The 8,752-nt window shown below is 53.3% G+C and overlaps 1 long non-coding RNA gene across 1 annotated transcript; it reads right to left on the minus strand.

The window, feature by feature from the left end:
* Positions 1-1,160: 1,160 nt before the first annotated feature.
* LOC133340224 (uncharacterized) lies at positions 1,161-8,543 on the minus strand. Its single transcript, XR_009754858.1, has 3 exons — positions 8,355-8,543; positions 7,535-7,601; positions 1,161-2,838 (listed from the first exon to the last, which is right to left on the minus strand). It is a non-coding gene; the product is annotated as an uncharacterized LOC133340224 (long non-coding RNA).
* Between the last annotated feature and the right edge of the window lie 209 nt (positions 8,544-8,752).

Here is an 8,752-nt window from a genome sequence, read left to right on the forward strand (position 1 = left end):
TCACTCACGGGGCAGGCAGCGTCACTCACTCACGGGGCAGGCAGCCTCACTCACTCACGGGGCAGGCAGCCTCACTCACTCACGGGGCAGGCAGCCTCACTCACTCACGGGGCAGGCAGCGTCACTCACTCACGGGGCAGGCAGCCTCACTCACTCACGGGGCAGGCAGCCTCACTCACTCACGGGGCAGGCAGCCTCACTCACTCACGGGGCAGGCAGCCTCACTCACTCACTCTGTGTGGTGAGTCTGTGGGTCTCTGTGTGGTGAGTCTATGGGTCTCTGTGTGGCGAGTCTGTGGGTCTCTGTGTGGTGAGTCTATGGGTCTCTGTGTGGCGAGTGTGGGTCTCTGTGTGGTGAGTCTGTGGGTCTCTGTGTGGTGAGTCTGTGGGTCTCTGTGTGGTGAGTCTGTGGGTCTCTGTGTGATGAGTCTGTGGGTCTCTGTGTGATGAGTCTGTGGGTCTCTGTGTGATGAGTCTGTGGGTCTCTGTGTGATGAGTCTGTGGGTCTCTGTGTGGTGAGTCTGTGGGTCTCTGTGTGGTGAGTCTATGGGTCTCTGTGTGGCGAGTCTGTGGGTCTCTGTGTGGTGAGTCTGTGGGTCTCTGTGTGGTGAGTCTGTGGTTCTCTGTGTGGTGAGTCTGTGGGTCTCTGTGTGGTGAGTCTATGGGTCTCTGTGTGGCGAGTCTGTGGGTCTCTGTGTGGTGAGTCTGTGGGTCTCTGTGTGGTGAGCCTATGGGTCTCTGTGTGATGAGTCTATGGGTCTCTGTGGTGAGTCTGTGGGTCTCTGTGTGGTGAGTCTGTGGGTCTCTGTATGGCGAGTCTGTGGGTCTATGTGTGGTGAGTCTATGGGTCTCTGTGTGGTGAGTCTATGGGTCTCTGTGTGGTGGATCTATGGGTCTCTGTGTGGTGAGTCTGTGGGTCTCTGTGTGGTGAGTCTGTGGGTCTCTGTGTGATGAGTCTGTGGGTCTCTGTGTGGCGAGTCTGTGGGTCTCTGTGTGGCGAGTCTGTGGGTCTCTGTGTGGTGAGTCTGTGGGTCTCTGTGTGGTGAGTCTATGGGTCTCTGTGTGGTGAGTCTGTGGGTCTCTGTGTGGTGAGTCTATGGGTCTCTGTATGGCGAGTCTGTGGGTCTCTGTGTGGTGAGTCTGTGGGTCTCTGTGTGGCGAGTCTGTGGGTCTCTGTGTGGAAAGTCTGTGGGTCTCTGTGTGGTGAGTCTATGGGTCTCTGTGTGGCGAGTCTGTGGGTCTCTGTGTGGCGAGTCTGTGGGTCTCTGTGTGGTGAGTCTGTGGGTCTCTGTGTGGTGAGTCTGTGGGTCTCTGTGTGGTGAGTCTATGGGTCTCTGTGCGGTGAGTCTGTGGGTCTCTGTGTGATGAGTCTATGGGTCTCTGTGTGGTGAGACTATGGGTCTCTGTGTGGTGAGTCTATGGGTCTCTGTGTGGCGAGTCTGTGGGTCTTTGTGTGGTGAGTCTATGGGTCTCTGTGTGGTGAGTCTATGGGTCTCTGTGTGGTGAGTCTGTGGGTCTCTGTGTGGTGAGTCTATGGGTCTCTGTGTGATGAGTCTGTGGGTCTCTGTATGATGAGTCTATGGGTCTCTGTGTGGTCAGTCTATGGGTCTCTGTGTGGTGAGTCTGTGGGTCTCTGTGTGGCGAGTCTGTGGGTCTTTGTGTGGTGAGTCTATGGGTCTCTGTGTGGTGAGTCTATGGGTCTCTGTGTGGCGAGTCTGTGGGTCTTTGTGTGGTGAGTCTGTGGGTCTCTGTGTGGTGAGCCTGTGGGTCTCTGTGTGGTGAGTCTGTGGGTCTCTGTGTGGTGAGTCTATGGCTCTCTGTGTGGTGAGTCTGTGGGTCTTTGTGTGGTGAGTCTATGGGTCTCTGTGTGGTGAGTCTATGGGTCTCTGTGTGGCGAGTCTGTGGGTCTTTGTGTGGTGAGTCTGTGGGTCTCTGTGTGGTGAGTCTGTGGGTGTCTGTGTGGTGAGTCTGTGGGTCTCTGTGTGGTGAGTCTGTGGGTCTCTGTGTGGTGAGTCTGTGGGTCTTTGTGTGGTGAGTCTGTGGGTCTCTGTGTGGTGAGTCTGTGGGTCTCTGTGTGGTGAGTCTGTGGGTCTCTGTGTGGTGAGTCTGTGGGTCTGTGTGGTGAGTCTGTGGGTCTCTGTGTGGTGAGTCTGTGGGTCTCTGTGTGGTGAGTCTGTGGGTCTCTGTGTGGTGAGTCTGTGGGTCTCTGTGTGGTGAGTCTATGGGTCTCTGTGTGGTGAGTCTGTGGGTCTCTGTGTGGTGAGTCTGTGGGTCTCTGTGTGGTGAGTCTGTGGGTCTCTGTGTGGTGAGTCTATGGGTCTCTGTGTGGTGAGTCTGTGGGTCTCTGTGTGGTGAGTCTGTGGGTCTCTGTGTGGTGAGTCTATGGGTCTCTGTGTGGTGAGTCTGTGGGTCTCTGTGTGGTGAGTCTATGGGTCTCTGTGTGGTGAGTCTGTGGGTCTCTGTGTGGTGAGTCTATGGGTATCTTTGTGGCGAGTCTTTGGGTCTCTGTGTGAGTACCGGACATCACACAACTAAAAGCTTGAATATAAAGTCGGGGTGAGGGGGTGCGTGAGAAATAACTTTTCACCATCAATACAACAGCAGCAGCAACAATGACGGTACTACTACAGTGGCGGCCTTGCCCACCAACACACAAACTTCCCCGTGCCGCCATCAGCCCGGTCCACGCCGCCCCGGGGCTCCGTGTCAGTGGCGGCCACGAAGGCCGCGAGAGAGAGAACCGCCACCAGCAATGGGAGCCGTCACCACGAGCCGCCCACCACTCTGACACCTCGTCTTCCACCTCTTCTCCTCTTACACCTCCGTCCAGAGGCGAGGCTAGGGGGGGGCAGGGGGGTACACGTGTCCCCGGGCGCCAAGGTAAAGGGGCACCAAAATGAGGCTTACAACGTTACACGATAACTTATTGCGGCGGGCGCGGCAGCCTGAAACTACTGCACAAATCTACACCTCAACCTCAAAGTTTATATATCCCGCCACACACAGCCTGCATGTCATGTAATTAAATTTTGGTACGCGCGCCTATTAAGAACTTCCATGGAAGAACGTCCCAAACAACAGACAGGCGCAGTCTTTCAGCCTTAGTCACTGGCCTGTTTTTTGGTGGTGGAAACTACGACGCCTATTTTTAGTTCTTATTAGTGACACCACCACGCTCCAGGCGGCTGCAGCAGCCGCAGCAGCCCACGCACGTTCAATTACATCAGCATGGTTTAAACGCCGACTAGCGAACGGAGAGGAAGTGACTCGTTCGTGGCTATTATATTCACCAATCAATAAAGCTGTTTACTGTTTCTGTTGTCTATTATTTACATAATCGAGTTCAAACTCACGAGCTTCGTTTGAATTAACAAACGGTTTCAACAAGTGGAGGAAGCCAGAAAAACTAAATTCTCATGAAAACAATCCTAGCCACCGCACACAGCTTTTACTACATGGAAGGAAGCCGAACGAAGGATGATTGATGGTGCTGGAATTGACGCAGTGGTTCAAGCTCAGATTCATTTGGAAAAACAACGTTGGCGAGATATATTGCAAAGAATACTCACCTGTATTAAGTTTCTGGTTTCACAAAATTTGGCACTACATGGCCATGAGGAAAATTTGAATGCGGATGAAAAAAAATGTTGGAAACTTTCTTGCGCTGATCAAACTCGTTGCGCAGTATGACCCATTGTTAGCAAAACACGTACAGCACGCAGGAGAAAATCCGGGATCAGTTTCTTATTTGTCACCGGAAATCCAGAATGAATTTATCCACATACTTGCGTCGACTGTAAAGAACCAATTGTTGAGTGATATCAGGAAAAACAAGTACTACGGTATCTTACTTGACTCAACTCCTGATCTAGGACATCGGGAACAGCTTTCTCAGGTCATAAGATTTGTGGATGTCAATTTTCAAACTAAAAAAGTAACTATCAAAGAATCATGTTTAGGTTATATCGAGATACATGCGAAAGATGCAGCAAGCCTAGAAAGAGTCATCGTCGAGAGACTGAAATCTGACAACATACCTCTAGCCGACTGTCGGGCACAATGTTATGACAATGCTGCTGTGATGACTGGGCATATATCCGGCCTTCAACAACGAATATGTGACAAAAATCACAGAGCATTGTTTGTCAACTGTGACAACCACAGCTTAAACTTAGCAGGAGTACACTCAGCTAAACAGGATCCACTTGTCACATTTTTGGAACAGTTGAAAGTATATATTTGTTTTTCTCTCGTTCAACAATTCGTTGGGAAGAGTTAAAAAAAGCTGTGCCCATCATAGTAAAGCTGGAGCCTGAAACACGTAGGAGTGCACGATCAGAAGTTGTTAAAGCTATCTTGAAGGACTGGATGAACTAGTAGGGCTGCTAGACAAATTATCGGAGGACGTAACTATGACGCCTGAAACCAGAAGTGATGCAGAACAGTTACAGGTGTAATACCGTTGACGACTCTTGACGCCGGAGTTGGAGGCACACGGGTTTATTTCACAGCACAACAGTGGGCATATAACACTCGAGGGGTTATCGGCCCTCTCACCCGGCTAGCTGGGAATACACACGCTAGCTACCCTAGCCTGCCTCTTAGTCCTCCACTAACGGGCTAGGGGAGGCTATCTGGCCCAACACTGGTAAGTCGGGCCCGGTACCCGGAGTCCCAGACCTGCTCTGACAAGAGCACCGGCTCTGGCTCTCAGAACCACGCCGCTGGCTCGATCCTGTTCGGCCCTGATAAGGACGTCGAACTAGGGGAGTCCAGGGCTTCTAGCTAAGATGTCTTCAGTCTTCTCGTTAGCTTAACATTTCTCTCCCGAGCCCTCTGACACCTCCCCTTTTATACTCAACCCCCGCTGAGGGGTGGGGCCCCGGGCTGCCCGGTGCGGACGTCGTTGAGAGCACCCCCCCGTGCACTCACGTAGCCCCGCCCACTGTGTTTGTTTCCCATAAGCTGCCATGCATAACGGCTCTCTCTCTAACACCCCTACACAGGCATGCGTATTACATTTTAACTTCATAGTTTTATTACATTTCTGGAATGGCATTCTTGGAAAAATTGATCGTGTTCAGAAGCGCTTACAGGATCCTACTATGAATTTCAAGGAAGCAGCAACTGATCTTGAATCTTTGGAGCATGAATTTGTCAAGCTTCGTGATGATTTGAGCCAAGTTGCTGTAGAAAACGCCAAAACAAGATGCACAGCCTGGGGGATCGATGTGGACAGAAGAATTAGGCGACGTCGGAAGATGCCAGGAGAACTGGCAAGAGATGCAGGACTTTCAGCAGAAGAAGAAATTGTGCGCGTTATGAAGAGCGTATTTTATCGACTTCAACAGGTGATGTCAACACGTTTTTTTATGACTAAAAAACCTGAACACAAAATTTTGATTTCTGCTGGACGTCAAAACTCTTCTATCCAACACAGATGTCGATGCAATTCGTCGAAATTGCAAAGATTTTGGAAATTTCTATGACACCGACATCAATGGCCACGAACTTTTCACAGAAATTGGAGATTGCAAAATGCTGCTCAGTAACCGGAATGAAGTTCTACCAGAAACTCCTTTGGATCTTCTTGGTTTTATTGTCTTTTATGGAGACGACATATTTCCGAATTTGCGAATTTCACTGCAAATGTTATTAACAATAGCAGTTTCAATTGCAAGCTGTGAGCGGTCGTTCAGCAAATTGAAACTTATTTAGTCGTATTTGCATGCTTCAATGGGACAAGATCGTCTCAGCGATCTTGCTATTCTTAGCGTTGAAAGAGAAACATTGTAAAAAAACAGATGTTGATTATGTGATTGACCAGTTTGCGACAGTGACTGAGTGAGCCATGTAATATAATTTCTATAAATTTGCTTCTTTAAACAACAATGTTTCATTAAAATTTAAATTGTTGTTCCTTATTCGATGTAATAGGAAAATGTGATTAAACGGGGGGGGGCGCCAATTTTATAGTTCGTCCCCGGGCGCAAAATATCCTAGCTACGCCTCTGCCTCCGTCACCCGCGCGGTGGCCGCCTCCTCGTCGCTGGAGGGAGCGGAGAAAGTAGGCGAGGGTGATGCGGACGGCAGAGCTCGCAAACGGGTTTTGATTCCTTACCCCCCGTACCCGGCCGCACCAGGGTCGCAAACGGGTACCCGTACCCTACCCGCACCAGGGTCGCAAACGGGTACCTGTACCTGGCCGTACCCGTACCCTACCCGTACCCTACCCGTACCCGTACCCTACCCGTACCCTACCCGTACCCTACCCGTACCCGTACCCTACCCGTACCCTACCCGTACCCTACCCTACCCGCACCCGTACCCTACCCGTACCCGTACCCTACCCGTACCCGTACCCTACCCGTACCCGTACCCTACCCGTACCCTACCCGTACCGTACCCGTACCCGGCCACACCAGGGTCGCAAACGGGTACCTGATTGCGACCTCTGGGATGAAGCCATGTTGCAGGCGCGGGTGGGTTGATTCCAGGAACTTGAATTGTGAGAAGAGACAAGACGTTGGGAAATGAGTGACAAACGGTGACTCACCGATGACTCACGGCCTACCCGTACCCGTACCCAGCCGGGTACGGGTAGCCGGGTATCGGGTAGGGTACGGGTATCGGGTACCCGGTTGCGACCTCTGGCATACGTACCGAGCAGCGCGTGAGAGTGCACAAACAGTGGAAGTTATTCGCGCCCGTTTCGTAGACAAAATATTTCTAACTCGGAGGTTCGGAGGAAGTTTGACGAGCTGAACACAAGAAGACGTCACGCGGCCACCGAATAAACAGCGGCGGGCGTCGTCAAGGGTGGGGATCGAACCCACGACCTCCTGCGTGCCAGGCGAGGTGGTCAACATCTCTCAGTGTCTGGGATTGAACCCACGACCTCCTGCGTGCCAGGCGAGGTGGTCAACATCTCTCAGTGTCTGGGATTGAACCCACGACCTCCTGCGTGCCAGGCGAGGTGGACAACATCTCTCAGTGTCTAGGATTGAACCCACGACCTCCTGCGTGCCAGGCGAGGTGGTCAACATCTCTCAGTGTCTGGGATTGAACACACGACCTCCTGCGTGCCAGGCGAGGTGGTCAACATCTCTCAGTGTCTGGGATTGAACCCACGACCTCCTGCGTGCCAGGCGAGGTGGTGGCGGGTGGTGGCGGTGGTGATGGTGGTGGTGGTGATGGTGGTTGTGGTGGTGGCGGTGATGGTGGCGATGGCGGTGGCGGCGGTGGTGGCGGTGGCGGTGGTGATGGTGGTGGTGGTGATGGTGGTGGCGGTGGTGGCGGTGGTGGTGGCGGTGGTGGCGATGGTGGTGGTGGCGGTGGTGATGATGGTGGCGGTGGTGGCGGTGGTGATGATGATGGTGGTGGCGGTGGTGGTGGTGGTGACGGTGGTGGCAGTGGTGGTGATGATGATGGTGGTGGTGGCGGTGGTGATGATGGTGGTGGCGGTGGTGGTGACGGTGGTGGTGATGGTGGTGGTGGTGGCGGTGGTGTTGGTGGTGTTAGTGTTGGTGGCTACCTGCACTCGGCAGAGACGGCATCTCTCTCGGGCACCAGGCTCGGGGAGCTCCCTCCTTGCTCGTCCGCTGGGGAACGAGAACATCACGCAGAGTGCGGAGAGAAACTCACGAGGCACGGAACTCTGGGACGCGACACGCAGACGCGACACGCAGACGCGACACGCAGACGCGACACGCAGACGCGACACGCAGACGCGACACGCAGACGCGACACGCAGACGCGACACGCAGACACGCGCCGTCGGCACGTGCGAAGTATAGCAAAAGTTGACAAATCAATTAAAATAAGTACATAGATACAAATGCTAATATTTGTTGTATCTTACCGGGTAAGCCCCCCGCTGTGCAACTACTTAACTTGTTTAGTAGAAGCTACAGCGGCTATCACAAGTGACGGCTCAACTCGGTGGCTTATCGTCGTCATCGTCATCATCGTCATCGTCGTCATCGTCGTCATCGTCGTCATCACCATCGTTGTCGGGCGGCAAATATAAAGCAGCAACCAAAAGACTCAGAATGCGCAGAGACGCAGGAAGTGTCAGGGTCTGGATCGAACCCACGACCTCCTGTGTACCAGGCGAGGTAGTCAACATCTCAGACATTGTGATGATGAGAGACACCGCAAACTCCAAATATACAGGTGTCAGGGTCGGGATCGAACCCACGACCTCCCGTGTACCAGGCGAGGCCGTCAACATCTCCGTAGCCACCACAACGCCACCACAACGCTCACCGGCATCATCTCATAGCCACCACAACGCCACCACAACGCTCACCGGCAACATCTCATAGCCACCACAACGCCACCGCAACGCTCACCGCCACGTTTGCCGGCGCTCCGTCTGCCCCACGCGGTGCACACCACGAAGGGGAGGATCGCCAGCACCGCTATGGCCGCCATGAAGCTGATGGAGGCGCTACCGCCACCGGCGGGGAGCGTCGCCTCGTCTCCCGTAGACACCGCGGTGGTGGTGGTGGTGGCGGCAGCGGTGGTGGTGGTGGCGGTGGTGGTGATTGTGGCGGTGGTGGCTACGGGATTGGGGACACACGCGGGGAGATACGGTGAGACGCGGGGAAACAGAGAGACACAGTGAGACAGATACAAACAGAGAGACAGAGAGAGACAGGGAGACACAGACAGAGAGAGACAGACAGAGAGACAGAGAGAGACAGACACAGACAGAGAAACAGAGAGAGAAACAGGGAGACACAGACAG

The sequence above is a fragment of the Lethenteron reissneri genome, unplaced genomic scaffold, assembly GCF_015708825.2.
Source record: "Lethenteron reissneri isolate LAM-NWPU_2019-01 unplaced genomic scaffold, ASM1570882v1 scaffold_99, whole genome shotgun sequence".
In the NCBI taxonomy this organism is placed as follows: Eukaryota; Metazoa; Chordata; class Hyperoartia; order Petromyzontiformes; family Petromyzontidae; genus Lethenteron; species Lethenteron reissneri.